The sequence below is a fragment of the Dermacentor andersoni genome, chromosome 1, assembly GCF_023375885.2.
Source record: "Dermacentor andersoni chromosome 1, qqDerAnde1_hic_scaffold, whole genome shotgun sequence".
NCBI classification, from domain to species: Eukaryota; Metazoa; Arthropoda; class Arachnida; order Ixodida; family Ixodidae; genus Dermacentor; species Dermacentor andersoni.
This window is the reverse complement of record NC_092814.1, coordinates 313,856,113-313,867,917: the sequence shown is the minus strand read 5'-3', so window position 1 is coordinate 313,867,917 and position 11,805 is coordinate 313,856,113. Positions and strand designations below refer to the sequence as shown.

Sequence of the window (11,805 nt, the reverse complement as noted above, 5' to 3'; positions counted from 1 at the left end):
TTTAGTATTGTTTTCTATGTAATAACGAAATGGGAAAGATACGCCGCTGGTGTAGTGGTATCATGCAAGATTCCCATTCTTGCGTCCCGGGTTCGATTCCCGGGCGGTGCAATGTTTCCTTTTTTATTCGCGATTCCATTCTTTTGCTTTTTATTCTCCTTTACAATCTACGCTATCCTTATCATGATCGATGCACTGATGCGCCGCTGCCAAAAGCCCGCGATCTACAAAATCCTTCTTTCGCGAAAGTGCTGCTCATGCAACAAGTCTTTACGCTGCGCAGGAACCTCCGCCAGACTGGATGCACTTGTTGGATGCATGTGTGTGTTTGCCTGAGTTTTGGGTTTGTAATTGGGGTCACTTTGTAGTATACCTTCAGTTTTGTTTTCCATGTTATAAACGAAAAGGAAACATGCGCCGCTGGTGTAGTGGTATCATGCAAGATTCCCATTCTTGCGTCCCGGGTTCGATTCCCGGGCGGCGCATTGTTTCGTTTTTATTCGCGATTCCATTCTTTTGCTTTTTATTCTCTTTTGCTATCGACGCTATCCTTATCATGAGCGATGCACGGATGCACCGCTTCCTAAAGCCCGCGATCTACATAATCCTTCTTTCGCGAAAGTGCTGCTTATGCAACAAGTCTGTACGCTGCGCAGGAACGGCCGCCAGACTGAATGCACTTGTTGGATGCATGTGTGTGTTTGCCTGAGTTTTAAGTGTGTAATTGTGTCCAATTTGTAGTATACCTTCAGTTTTGTTTTCCATGTAATAAACGAAAAGAAAACATGCGCCGCTAGTGTCATTCCACTTCCGGCCGCCGAAGCGAAAGGTTGTGCGATGATGAGCTCCGTTGGGTACAGCGGCTATTGCCAGCCGCGGCAACAGGAACTTTTCATCTGAAGAAGGCTATGAGTCGATTTTGCCTAATTTGCCAACAGGTCGTTTTGTTGTTTATACAGTTTTTCTTCACGGAGATGTTCAAGCGCGGCCTTACCGAGTCGAAGATTTTCGCGACGCGTTGTCTGGTTTGTCGCTGCTTCCTGAAGTGATCGCCTTAGGGGCGTATCGGATGAGCCACGTGTGGGTCGTAACTTTCAGTAATGCCGGAGCCGTGAAGAAGTTACTCGCCGCGAGTGAATTGAAAGTCAAGGGCCGGCGCTGCGTCGTCATTGATCCTGGAAACCAAGATGTAAGGATGAAAGTGGACTGGCTGTTGCACAACGTTCCAAACGATGACGTGCAGGTGGCCTTCCTTCCTTATGGAAAAGTGACAGAAATTAGCAGAGAGCGGTGGCGAGCACACGGGATCACTGACAAGGGGTTCACGACCAGGTTGGGGTCCATGCGTCTCAAGGCAGGCGTTAAGCTGGAAGACCTACCACACCAGCTGAACGTCGCAGGTGAACAAGCTTTGGTGGTTGTATCAGGCCGTGCGCCGATGTGCCTGCGCTGTCATGCAACAGGGCACATTCGCCGCGACTGCGGGGTTCCAAAATGCAGTGCCTGCCGTAGATTCGGACATGAAGAAGGTCAATGCCCTAAGACGTACGCCAGCGTCGCTGGGCCTTCGAGTGGCGAGGATTCATCCGAACTGTTCATGGATGAGTGGCGAGGATTCATCCGAACTGTTCATGGATGAAAACGGCGCTGAAGAAGCTTGGAAGCCGTCAAAGTACACCATAGTCCAAAATGGTAACGCTGGCAGCCAACAAACCCTTTTTGGAGGAAAGGCGTCAACCAACAGAGCGCGAACGGGATACCAAAGACCAGGCCGTGTAAAAAGCCACCACATCGAAGGACGCCTGTCAACCTACCAGCGAGGATACAAAAGTGGAAGAAACCCAAGAGACCTGCATGGACGTCGTCGAAAGCGTCAGTGGACAGCCCACCAAGCGGCCATTGGAGGAGAGCGTCGAGAAAGCAGAGAAAGGAGGTGAAGAGACAGAACCACCGTCTAAGGGACTCGACATAAGATGGTCTTTTTTGAAGCAGAGGCCGAATTTTTCCGCTGAGCGGCGGCCGGCGGAAAAACCCCTGTCTTGACGCCGACTCTTCGCGCAGCGCAACCTTTGGGTCTTCGAGAGGACGTGGGGACTCTGAGCGAACTCATTTGCAAGTGTCGTGAAGCCTTCCGGTTAGAAGATGCCTATAGCGCACATTGTGCTGTATACGTGATGTGTCTACAAGGTTCAACTTCGCTGTAAGTCTTCTACTTGGCTAACTAATTTTTCAAATTGTAAAGCGGTACTCTAATGCGATCATTTTGCAGAATATAAAAAAAATGTCGTTAAAATCGGGCACAGCACTACGTATAGCGACAATAAATGTCAGAGGTCTGGCGTCTAGGAGACGTCAGTACCAGCTTAGCCGCCCGCTGTTAGAAAATAAACTCGATATCGTAGCATTTCAAGAGGCAAAGGTAGAAACGTAGGAACAAAGTGATCGCATGGTATCACGTTTTAGAAATCGGTACAATGTTGCCATAAGTCATGCAGTAGGTTTGTCAGCAGGTTGTGCTCTATTTCTTCGAAATTCTATTGGGATTGTTGAGGAATCTTTGAGTGTCAGTCAATGTGGTCGTTATATTGTTTGTGATTTCACCTTCGCAATGAAAAATTGGAGAGTGATTAACGTGTACGCGCCAAACAAGGAACATGACCGGCGAGTGTTCTTTGAGGAAATGGAAAAACACCTGCTATGCGATAAGCTGGTCATATTACTGGGGGATTTCAACTGTGTTTGTGAACCAGAAGATAGAGCGAACAAACGACCTATTCGAGATAAAAGTGCAATTTTTTTAAGCGCGATAGTGAATGTACAGAAATTAGATGACGGGGGGTCTTTGTTTTCAAGTAACTTCCCCCAGTTCACTCATATAGAGCTCATATATCGAAAGCTCTTGTACCTTTGAGCAGTAATTACACAGTCAATCATGTTTCTTTCAGTGACCACAGCTTAGTGTCTTTCTCGCTTGGAGCAGAAAAAAGAAAAAGTACATTTAATTGGCAGCTCTGGAAACTTAATGACAATATATTGGATGACAAACCTTTCATAGATTACGCAATGGAAAACTTATATGATTTACTTGAAGATCACCAGAACATAATTGGCAGATGGGAGCTTTTCAAAGAAAAAATAAAGATTAAGGCGATAGACCGGGCTTCTGCACTTAAGCACAGTAAAATAAAACACGAAAAAGAACTGCAAACCCAGTTAGACTTCTTGATCAGCCAAGAAAGTGTTACCCCCGGCCTTCGCAGTAAAGAAATTCGGGACGTCAAGCGACAACTTGAGCTTATCGATGTCGAAAATTATAGAGGAGCAGTGATACGGGCCTTGTGCAGAGCATTTGTGGATGGGTGAAACGCCCACCAAACGTGCCCTTAGTGACGAAAAAAAGATACGCGACCAAAAATAAATCAAAGAAATAAAGTACCGAGGTGTAGTCACAGATAAGAAAAGTGATATAAAAGATGCTTCCGTAGAGCACTTTCGGAAATTGTTTGGTGAAAGGAAAGAAGTAAACGAGGGATTTGGAAACGCTTTTCTTCCACTTATGCCGCAACTAGATGAGAATGCAAAATCAGTCCTAGAAGCCTCAATTACATTAAAACAAACTGAAAAATCAATCGATGATTTGAACCCCGGAAAGTCGCCCGGTCCCGACGGACTGGGTTCAGTGTTTTATAAGAAATTCAAAGCTCCTATAGCTAAGGCATTGCATGCGGTAATAAAAGAGGCATATGACGTAGGAGAGCTTCCCCTTTCCTTCCGTCAATCACATATCATTCTAATTCCTAAAATGGACGACCGACTTAAGCAACTATTGGTAGGTTCTTACCAGCCAATTACCCTCTCTAACGTAGATTACAAAATATTCATGAATGTTTTGGCAAGAAGATTACAAGGTTTTATTAAAGATATAGTCGGACAACACCAGACGTGCAGAATTAAAGGTAGGAGCATAACGACGAACATTCATATAGCAAGAAATATTTTAGAGTGTTGTGATGTTTTTTCCAACCACGTGGCAATGCTCCAAATAGATCTGGAAAAAGCTTTTGACCTTGTTACGCATGAAATATTGTTTGCAATTATGGAATATGTAAATGTAGGAAAAATAATACTGGAAGGTGTAAAAATGGTCGTACACTGGATGCTCTGCCGCAATTATAATTAACAAACAAGTTAGCGAAAGCATCCATGTCGTCTCTTCAGTGAAACAACGGTGCTGCCCTCTGTCGTCACTACTTTTTAGCATTTATTTAGGGCCATTTTGTTTAAAGATTATTCAAAATGAGGAAATCAAGAGGCTTTCGTATTATGGCTTGTGAAGTCAAAATATTATCTTACGCCGACGACATAGCTGTATTCTGTACCGATAGAGAAAGTGTAACAAATGCGATAAAAGATGCCACAGCTTTCTGTCAGTACACAGTGAGCAGAATAAACTGGAATAAATGTCAGGTTTTCTGGCATGGTGAATGGGATAGTCTGCCTGTCACGTACGCCAACATTCAGTGGACGACTACTCCAAGTAAATACCTTGGCGTACCACTACAACATTACAAGGATCCACAAGAATACTGGAAAGAAGAGACAAACAAGGCTCGAGAGAAAACACAAAAATGGGGAGGACGAGACCTATCAATTTTTTCCCGTGCCACAGTGTGTAACATTTTTATTATTGCTCGAGTATGGTATGTTTTGCAAGCGTTGCACATGTCGCGCATGGGTATTCAACGACTACATAGAGTGTTGGCTGTTTTTGTATGGAACTCATCATGGGAAAGGGTGAGCCGCACAAATTTGTTCCTTCCAGTGCGATACGGAGGACTGGGCTTGATTCATTTGTTCGTGAGACAAATTGTCTCTACGTTCGTATATCATCGTAATCAAAGAAATCCTTTTTTAAGAAGTTTTGTGCAAGTGAGATTGGCGAACGCATTGCCAGATGTCATTGTGTCATCATGCGCCCATATGCAACGCAATGTCCGCGGATACATGCATGAAATTGTTGCGGCTGTCCAGTTTCTAAAAGTAAGATTTTCAATGGAATATCTGAGCGAGGTCAAGAGAAAACTCCTCTACAAAGACCTAATTGATGTGATGATGCCTGTGCCCTTGTATCGAAGGATGTACAATCCTGGGCCAGGCAGCAATGTGTTAAACAGGGTTAAAAGAACGACTACACGATCGTCAGTCAAAACTTTCTTTTTTATGCTCCATAGTGGCACACTTTCTACAATACCATGGCTAAAGGAAAAACGGTTGTTGGTACCATGGTTGGTAGACTATGTAATATGCAAAAGGCCTGAAACAATCGAGCACATGTTTCTCGATCGTTGCAGATGCCGTATTCCTATGGGACATCTTGCAAAGAACCCTGAAAAAGGAACTGCCGCTTACACCCTACGGCATTCGATTTCTTCCGGTCGAAAGCGAAGGTGTGCCGTACGATATGCTAATGATTCTAGTAATGCACAGTGTTTGGAAAACCAGAATGTCAGTGCGTAATGCGGACGTCAACGCGAGGTCAGCTCGGGGCAATTTCAACGAAAGCATTGCATATTTACGAGATGTGTACAAACAGAAGGAGAAAAAGCCAGATTTGTGTGTTTATCTGGACGAACTGCTGACCGTAAAGCGGTTTTTAACCCACTTATGCTAGCCAGAGACAAGCTAGCATTTTTAATGTGATATTATGATGTTGTTTTTCCACTGTATTGTGCCAAGTTGGCAATAAAGAAAAAGACAGCCGCTGGTGTAGTGGTATCATGCAACATTACCATTCTTGCGTCCCGGGTTCGATTCCCGGGCGGCGCAATGCTTCCTTTTTATTCACGATTCCATTCTTTTGCTTTTCATTCTCCTTTACTATCGACGCTGTCCTTGTCATGATCGATGCACTGATGCGCCGCTGCCGAAAGCCGCCGCTGCCGAAAGCCCGCGATCTACAAAATCCTTCTTTCGCGAAAGTGTTGGTTATGCAACAAGTCTGTACGCTGTGCAGGAACCTCCGCCAGACTGGATGCACTTGTTGGATGCATGTGTTTGTTTGCCTGAGTTTTAAATGTGTAATTGCGTCCACTTTGTAGTATACCTTCAGTTTTGTTTTCCATGTAATAACGGGAAAGAAAACATGCGCCGCTGGTGTAGTGATGCATTCCACTTCCGGCCTTCACAGCGTACGGACGTGCTATCACGTGCACCTTTGTAGGGGCGGTTTCAGCGGCCCGTGTGGGCCGTGGTATCAGGTGTACTGAAAAGCCGGCTGAAGATTACCAGGTTGTTCTGCCTCATCTGCCCACGGGTGCTTCTGTTTTAAACACCGTTTTTTGCATGCCGATGTGAAAGCTAGGCCGTATCGAGGGGAGCATGTCCGAGATAGCCTTGCACGTCTTTCGTTGCTGCGGGAAGTAGTTGCCCTCGGGGCATACCAAATGAATCACGTGTGGGAAGTGACGTTTAAGGACTAGGAAGGCCAGAGGAAGATATTAGGAGCTGAAGCGTTCAACGTTAAAGACCACCGCTGCATGGTCATCGACCCGCGCGACCAAGGTGTCCGACTGAAGCTATACTGGCTGCTTCATGGCGTACCGGGTGCGAGTGGCTTTGGCGGCGTTTGGAAAAGTGACGGAAATCAGCAGAGACAAGTGGAAGGTCAAGGGCTGCATCGACAAAGGATCAACCACCCGCTCGGTGACGCTGAAATTAAATGTGGGCCTCACTGTGGACGACCTACCACACCAACTGCGTGTTGCCTAGGATATGGCGCTCGTCTTCGTTCCTGGCAGAGCGCCCTTCTGCCTCCGATGCCGTGGCATCGGACTCATCTGGCGAGAGTGCCGCGTTCCACGTTGTGGGGTCTGTCGTCGCTTCGGCCACGATGATTCCCAATGTGTGCGCTCTTATGCCAGCGTTACAGGCCCACTCCAAAGGGACGTAGTATCCGAACACCTGATGGACGCTGCAGATGCCGAAGAAGCTAGCAGGGAGTACAACGACGTGGCGAAGACTCCTGCAAAGCCCCTTGAACCCTCCTCAGGAGCTTTCCAGGAAGTGAACATGGGGGTGAGCCCTTGGCTGCAGCCCCGGAAACGAAGCCAGAGACTGCAACATGTAACGCAGGCGTGAAGGCAGCAAGCGCGTCATCGTCACTGCCGCAAGAAGTCGGCCAGGAAGCAACGGACGTCGAGATGCTCATGGCCGGAAGCATCGCAGCAAAGCGTGTTCACGAAGACACTGGCAATACAGGAATAGCTACTGCGTCAGGCACCGGCGAACCTCCAACGAAGGCATCGACTACGTGGCGGTCTTTGCTTAAACCGACGCCGAACGTGTCGCCTGGCAGTAGGGTGGCCCCTAAAACGCCTCCGCCCTAGCGGAGGACTCGTTCCAGCGGCCTTCAACGATGACCACAAGAACCCCACGGTTGCGATGTGAGTAGGACGCTTGGCCAAGCAACCCCATGAGATGGTGGCTAACTTTAAATCTAGCCTACGCGTTGCGACATTGAATGTGCGAGGAATATGTTCGCGCAGGCGGCAATGCCAAATTAGTCATATGCTTTTAGAGAATGACGTTGACCTTCTGGCTGTACAAGAAACAAAAATCGAGAGTGAGGAGCAAACATAACAAATGGTTCAAATTTTTCGCTCTAGATACAGTGTATGTGTGTGCCATGCTGTTGGACGGTCAGGAGGCTGCGTCATTTTTATTCTCAATAGCATATCGGTTGTTGAAAAAGTGTCCACCTGCAAAAGTGGGAGACTTCTCGCATGTGATTTCATTTTTGTTGGACTACTGTGGCGGGCTGTGTGCGTCTACGCACCGAACAAAATGCATGAACGTGAAATTTTTTTTAAGTATGCTGAAGGGTTTTTGAAAACAGAATGACATGTGTTTCTTGGGGACTTCAATTGCGTCTGTACAGCTGAAGATAAAACGACGAGCCTCAAAGTACGCGATAGCAGCGCTGAGCTGTTGAACGCGATAGTAATTGAGAGAGAGCTTGAGGACATTGGTTATGAAATGACGCGAGAGGGCCAAGCACGGTATACGCACTTTCAAAGTGATTCCCAAGCGAGGCTTGATAGAATATACCTACCGGCGAAGTTTGTACCATTGTGCTCCTCTCATGAAACACATCTCAGTTTTAGCGATCATAGTTTGGTCACGATTACCATTGGCGAAAAACGAAAGAGTCAAGTTTAATTGGTTCCTGTGGAAGTTTAATGAAAAACTGCTGCAAGATGAAGTGTTTGTCACGAGAGCCAAGGAATATCTTTCAAATGCCCTGCATACGGAAACCAACAGCTTCATATCAGTGTGGGAGCAGTTTAAATGCGATATAAAAATTGCTGCCATCGATAGAGCATGTGTATAGCGTCACAAGAAAAGGCAAAAAGAGAAACAATTACACAGTGAGCTGGTGTACATGTTAGGGGCCGAACATGAAGTGCCTGGAGCATTTAAAAAAGAAATGAGAGGTGAAAGCAAAACTCGAGTTGATCGATGAAGTACCGTGGCGCAATAATAAGGGCGCGCAGTGAAAAGTTGTGGCTGGGCGAAACGCCCACTAAGCGTGTGATTAGTGAAGAAAAGAAACATGCTGCAAATAAATGAAATTCAATATCGCAACAAAATTACACGACAAAGGGAAGAGATAAAACTTGCTTTTGTTGAATTTTATACCGAACTTCTTGGAGGAAGAATTTATGACCCCGAGTACTTCAAAGCCCACTTTCTGGCCCTTATGCCAAGATTGGAGGACACGGTTAGAGAATCAATGGAATCCGAAATTACCCTAGCCGAAATTGAAGCGGCAATCGATGACTTGGGTAATGGCAAGTCACCTGGGCCGGATGGACTGGGTGCTGCCATATACTAATTTTTTAAGGCAGAAATGGCAGTGGCTTTATACCGAGTGATCGCTGAATGGTATGAAAAAAGCAAGCGCCTCTCTCGTTCAGGACAGTGCACGTATTAATGATCCCCAAAACTGAGGATCCTGCAAAATTGCTTTCAGTTGAGTCCTACCGTCCCATTAGTTCGACCAATACCGATTATAATATATACATGAAAGTGTTAGCTAGAAGGCTCCAAAACGTTATTAAGTCCCTTGTTGGCCCGCATCAAACCTGTGGCATTAAACGTAGAACAATTTTTACAAACATGCACATAGCAAGAAGTATTCTGGAATGTTGTGACGCAGTGCATGATCGGGTAGCTATGATTCAGCTAGATTTACATAAAGCGTTCGACAAAGTTGTACATGAAGTTCTCTTTTTATTGCTGGTGCACGTAAATGTTGCATCTGTAATTACCGAAGGTGTTTACATGGTGTATCACGATGGAACAGCCAAATTAGTGATCAACAGAGAATTAAGTATGTCAATTCCTGTGCGGTCGAGCGTGAAAAAAGGATGTGCGTTGTCCCCTCTACTTTTTGCGATATACTTGGAGCCTTTTTGTTTACGTTTGTTTGCAACACCATGTATTCGAGGCTACGCATTTTTGAGCAGTGAAATTAAGGTCTTAGCGTACGCGGACGACATAGCCGTGTTTTACACTGATGCAAGAAGCGTACAGGAAGTTGTCGTTGTTGCTAAGGTGTTCTGCACAGCAACTGGTAGCGCGATCAGTTGGCCGAAATTCCTTGGATGTTGGCATGGCAACTGGCAGAGCACATCCGAGGTGTACTGTAATATGAATTGGGCCGTCTCCCCCGGAAAGTACCTCGGTGTCCCGCTAAATAACTACCGCAATACTGAGGAATATTGGTCTGAGGAAAATAAACGCGTCAAAAGTGCTATCGATAAATGGGGAGGCCATAACTTTTCAATGTTTTCAAGAGCTTCGGTTTGTAATATGTTTTTAATTGCAAAAGTGTTTTAGGTGCTGCAAGTGATTACCATGGCAAGAACTTCGGTTAAAAAAATGCACCGTGTGTTCGCGACCTTTATCTGGGGATGGCAATGGGAGCGCACAAGCCAGTGCAATTTGTTTCATAAGGTGAAAAATGGTGGGCTAGGGCTCTCACACCTGCTTTTCAAGCAGTTGGTGAGCAGATTATTCTTTGCGCGGGACCAAACTCATGTGTTTTTGAGAACTGTGATGCAAGCACGATTGCAAGATTATCTATCTGACTTTGTCGTGTCATCTGTTTCTTTGGGAGCTGGACCTCTCAGTCCTTATTTGCGTGAAGTGGTTACGTCTGTACGCCTGCTCAAGGCAAGGTTTCATATGAATACTTGTGTGATGTCACGAAAAAGCGTTAGTATTCTGATATTCTCGATGTATTTTTACCATTACCGGTTAACCGAGCTGCCTAGAGGCTAGGTCCTGAGCGCGATGTGCTAAAGCGTGTTAAAAAAATGCCAGTGAGACCCTCTGTTAAAACGTTCTTATTTAAATACATACCGACACTCTCCCTATAAACCCGTGGTTACAAAGCCAAGATCTTTTTGTACCTTGGTCGGTAAACTGCTTAATCTGTAATAAGCCGGAAACAATAGAGCATATTTTTCTTGACTGCCATGACGCCGTATTTCTGTGGGACGTCCTACAAAGAACACATAAAAAAGAGTGGCCGATAAGCCGTTTTGGAATCTGGTTTCTTCCACGTGCAGAAACAGGGGAAGTGCCGAGTGATATGCTAATGCTGTTTTGCATGCATAGCGTATGGAAGACGATAATGGATATAAGGCACGGTTATACACAGGCTCACTCAGCAAGACACTATTTTGTTGAGAGTATTATATACACACGCGACTTGTTCAGAGCACTATGTGAACCCCCGGAATGGCTACCGGTACTAAACCAATTGGCTTCTGTGAAGCCCTTTTAAACGCCTTACACTGGCCCAGCTGTGGCTGGTGTTTTTAGCATATGTACATGTGGTGTATTTGATCTTTTTGTTTTCATGTGTGAAAAGGCAATAAAGAAGAAAAAAAATGCGCCGCTAGTGTAGTGGTATCATGCAAGCTTCCCATTCTTGCGTCCCGGGTTCGATTCCCGGGCGGCGCAATGTTTCCTTTTTTATTCGCGATTTCATTCTTTTGCTTTTTATTCTCCTTTACTATCTACGCTATCTTTATCATGAACGATGCATCGAGGCGCCACTGCCGAAGGCCCGCGATCTACAATATCCTTTATTCGCGAAAGTGCTGCTTATGCAAAAAGTGTGTACGCTGCGCAGCAACCTCCGCCAGATTGGATGCACTCGTTGGATGCATGTTTGTGGTTTGCCTGAGTTTTAAGTGTGTAATTGTGTCCACTTTGTAATATACCTTCAGTTTCGTTTTCCATGTAATAAAGAGAAGGAAAATATGCGCCGCTAGTGTAGTGGTATCATGCAAGCTTCCCATTCTTGCGTCCCGGGTTCGATTCCCGGGCGGCGCAATGTTTCCTTTTTTATTCGCGATTTCATTCTTTTGCTTTTTATTCTCCTTTACTATCTACGCTATCCTTATCTGAGCGATGCACGGATGCGCCGCTGCCGAAAGCCCGCGATCTACAAAATCCTTCTTTCGCGAAATTGCTGCGTATGCAAGAAGTGTGTGCGCTGCGCAGGAACCTCCGCCAGATTGGATGCACTTGATGGATGCATGTTTGTGGTTTGCCTGAGCTTTAAGTGTGTAATTGTGTGCACTTTGTAATATACTTTGAGTTTTGTTTTCTATGCAATAAGGATAAGGAAACTATGCGCTGCTGGTGTAGTGGTATCATGCACGATTCCCATTCTTACGTCCCCGGTTCGATTCCCGGGCGGCGCAACGTTTCCTTTCTTATTCGCGATTC

General features: G+C 45.7%; 1 protein-coding gene, 4 non-coding genes and 1 pseudogene across 5 annotated transcripts in view; 5 read left to right on the top strand and 1 right to left on the bottom strand.

The window, feature by feature from the left end:
* Window positions 1-11,805, bottom strand: part of LOC126548087 (peroxiredoxin-6-like) — a 150,255-nt gene that overhangs the window by 125,312 nt on the left and 13,138 nt on the right. The gene's annotated exons all lie outside the window — the stretch shown is intronic.
* TRNAG-CCC (transfer RNA glycine (anticodon CCC)) lies at window positions 41-111 on the top strand. Its single transcript has one exon. It is a non-coding gene; the product is annotated as a tRNA-Gly (tRNA).
* On the top strand, window positions 415-485 carry TRNAG-CCC (transfer RNA glycine (anticodon CCC)). The gene has a single exon. It is a non-coding gene; the product is annotated as a tRNA-Gly (tRNA).
* Window positions 1,855-7,137, top strand: LOC140215500 (uncharacterized; annotated as a pseudogene).
* TRNAG-CCC (transfer RNA glycine (anticodon CCC)) lies at window positions 10,961-11,031 on the top strand. Its single transcript has one exon. It is a non-coding gene; the product is annotated as a tRNA-Gly (tRNA).
* TRNAG-CCC (transfer RNA glycine (anticodon CCC)) lies at window positions 11,336-11,406 on the top strand. The gene has a single exon. It is a non-coding gene; the product is annotated as a tRNA-Gly (tRNA).